Here is a 3329-nt window from a genome sequence, read left to right as displayed (position 1 = left end):
ACTTTCATATCTAACACAAATATATATGATATATAACTAAGAATTCAACGACAGTTGGACAGATAACAGTATACCCTAAGACCACAATCAAAAAAGAACAGGAAGTAAAGCGAGCTATCAGTCCTAAGTCCTTCAAGTCTTACTTATATAAATATATTGGTGTAAATATAGTTTAACAGAAAAGTAGTTTAAAACAATTGGAAAATAGTTTAATAACAATTTACCATAGAAAATGCATTTGATAATTATTTAAAACAGTTTTGTTGACAAGTAGCTAAAAGTATAGAAAATCCTTTTTCATTGCAAGTTATAAATCATATATAATTTGATACTATAACTTGTTGTATTTAACTTGTATTCCTCCCCCCTCTAAAACATTTAAAAACATTTGAAAGGTTAATTAAGGGGGTATGAACTCACCTGTAGCGAGTGGATCGGGTGGAAGTGTCGGTTGACTGCTTGGTGTCAAGTGAAGACAAGAACACACTTTATAACCCTAGTAACATATGAAGACATATGTTTACATATAATTAGTGATTAAAACCTAATTAAACACATAGAGACATCCTAATGCGAAGAACACTCTTTGGTCAAGTGTTAGGAGGCTATTGGGTTGCAAGGAAGGAGTGTAAGGCCTCACTATGGAGTTTACTCCTCAAATACTCACCTTAGGTGAGTTTGCGGTTGAGGGACCATTTCCCCCATGATTTTATGGCCGTAAACTCATGGGAGGAGTGTATTTGAGTGCTTAAGACTCTCTTACATCAGTAGGAAGGGTTTTAAGGTTACATCCACGGCTTGAGGGGTGTTTAGGGTTCAAAAGGGGAACTTCCTTGGAGTTTGCGGTCCTTGGACCACTCATTGGGAGTAAACACTATGGTTTACGATGTTAAACCCTTAGACACACCATTTCCTTTGTTTTTGAGGTCCTTAGCTCACTCCTACAAGTTTCTTAGTTAAGGTCCAAGGCTAATTAGGGGGTTTAGGACTCAATTTGCATCATTTGAGGGAGTTTACGGTCTAAGAATGCTCTTGGGCCGTAAACTCTCATTCAAGCCTCCAAACTTAATGTTTAATGTCTAAAACACTTCAAGGGTAAGTTCTGATTTAGTCTCTAAGCCTAAGGAAGGGAATTGGGGGCATTTTGGCACCCTTTTAGGGGTTTACGGCCTAAGAGGGTTCTTGGTCCGTAAACTCCTTGTTCTTGACCTTCTTGAATGATTTTCATGGTATATAGACTTGTAATGAGCTTTAGAACAATGTAGGATAAGAGAACGTACAATTTGGGGGTGAAAACTTGCGGATTTTTGGAAGAATCGTGCCTTGAAGAGAGAGAGAGAGAGAGAGAGAGAGAGAGAGAGAGAGAGAGAGAGAGAAAGAGAAAGAGAGAGAGAGAGAGAGAGAGAGAGAGAGAGAGAGATAAAGAGAGAGAGAGACTAGAGTGGTAAAAACTTTAAGTTGGTGACCACTCGACTCTTGTATAGGATTTGAGTTTATGGACAGGTGGGAATCTACCCGATACCGACGTTAAATGGGGCTTATGGTCGTACCCGACTAAATGGTCGTAATTTGACTTGTTTGTAACTAAAACTTTTTAAGGGGATATTGAGGGTGTTTCATGTGTTTCTAATTTGTTCCGACCCTTATAAAGTCATAATAAAAGTTCTAATTTAATTTTCCTTATCCCAAATGTTAACAGAAAAGTTTAATAAAAACGAGTTCTATTAACGGAAACGGGTTACGGTGACGGATTAAATTTCAGGTTGTCACATCATCCCCCCGTTAGAGGAAATTTCATCCCGAAATTTAGAATTCAAGTATCTAAGTTAATACAATACATCTAAGCAAAGAGATGAGGATATTTGAGTTTCATTTGATCCTCGCGCTCCCAAGTGAACTCTGGTCCTCGTTTGACGTTTCATCGAACCTTCACAATTGGGATGCGGCTTAGTTTCGTTTGTTTGACCTCCTTATCCATAATTTCCACAGGTTCTTCCACAAAGTTGAGGCTCTCGTTGATCTCGATCTCGTCTAGTGGGATTACAAGGGTCTCGTCGGATAGGCACTTTATCAAGTTTGAGACATGGAAGATAGGATGTATGTTACTGAGTTTGTGGGGTAGGTTAAGTTTGTAAGCTACGGGGATAATTCTAGCGAGAATGCCATGCTTTCCAAAGCAGATCGTGCCTTTCGAGGGAGAGACTTTCAAAAGAACTCGGTCTCCCACCTGGAATTCCAAGGGTTTTCTTCGTTTGTCTGCGTAGCTTTTCTGTCGATCTCTAGCGGCTTTTAGTTGTTCACGTATTTGTACGGTCTTCTCGGACGTTTTTCGAATGATCTCCGGACCTGTGAGAGCACTGTCAGGAACACGTCCTTTAGCTAACTGAGTGTCACCCACCTCAGCCTAACACAGAGGGGATCTGCACTTCCGACCGTTGAGGGCTTAGAACGGAGCTGCCTTGATGCTCGTGTGATAATTGTTGTTGTAGGAAAACTCGACAAGGGTAAGTGAGTATCCCATGCCTTACCAATGTCGATCACACAGGCTCGTAGCATATCTTACAGGGTTTGGATAGTCCTCTCACTTTGTTTGTCGGTCTGTGGATGGTAGGTTGTAGTCATGTCCAGCCACGTCCCTAATGCGTTTTGTAGTGATTGCCAGAATCTTGAAGTAAACATATTATCCCTATCGGAGATGATAGATATAGGGACACCATGCAGTCATACAATCTCCTTAATGTATGTCCTTGTGAGTTTCTCCATCTTGTCTGTTTCCTTGATGAGCAGGAAGTGTGCGGACTTGGTCAATCTGTCGACGATGACCCATATGGTGTTAAGTCCACCCGTTGTCTTTGGTTGCTTAGTTATGAATTCCATAGTGATCCGCTCCCACTTCTACTCCGATATCTCCGGTTGCTGTAGAAGACTTGATGGTTTCTGCTATTCGACCTTGACCTTGGTGCAAGTAAGGCACTTGCTCACGAAGGCAGCAATCTCTGCTTTCATGTTAGGCCACCAATATGACTTTTTGAGGTCTAGATACATCTTCTGAACCTAGGTGAACGGAATATCGAGTGTTGTGGGATTCCTTCATGACCAAGTCTCTGAAGCCACCATGTCACGGTGTCCAGATTCGGTCCATGAGATATAAGGCTCCGTCACCCTTGACTGCCAAGTTCTTATCCATTCCTCGCAGGGATTCTCCCGCCACATTTGTAGGCTTCAACACTTTGAGCTGAGCTTCCTTAATCTGTGCGGAGAGATGCAAATGGATAGTCATTGTTAACGACTTGACTCTTCGACCAGAATGTTCTTTCTAGGTTAGGGCA

Source organism: Lactuca saligna, chromosome 8, assembly GCF_052625555.1.
Source record: "Lactuca saligna cultivar CGN05327 chromosome 8, ASM5262555v1, whole genome shotgun sequence".
NCBI lineage: Eukaryota > Viridiplantae > Streptophyta > Magnoliopsida > Asterales > Asteraceae > Lactuca > Lactuca saligna.
The sequence above is the reverse complement of the archived record's forward strand: the minus strand, read 5'-3'. Positions refer to the sequence as shown.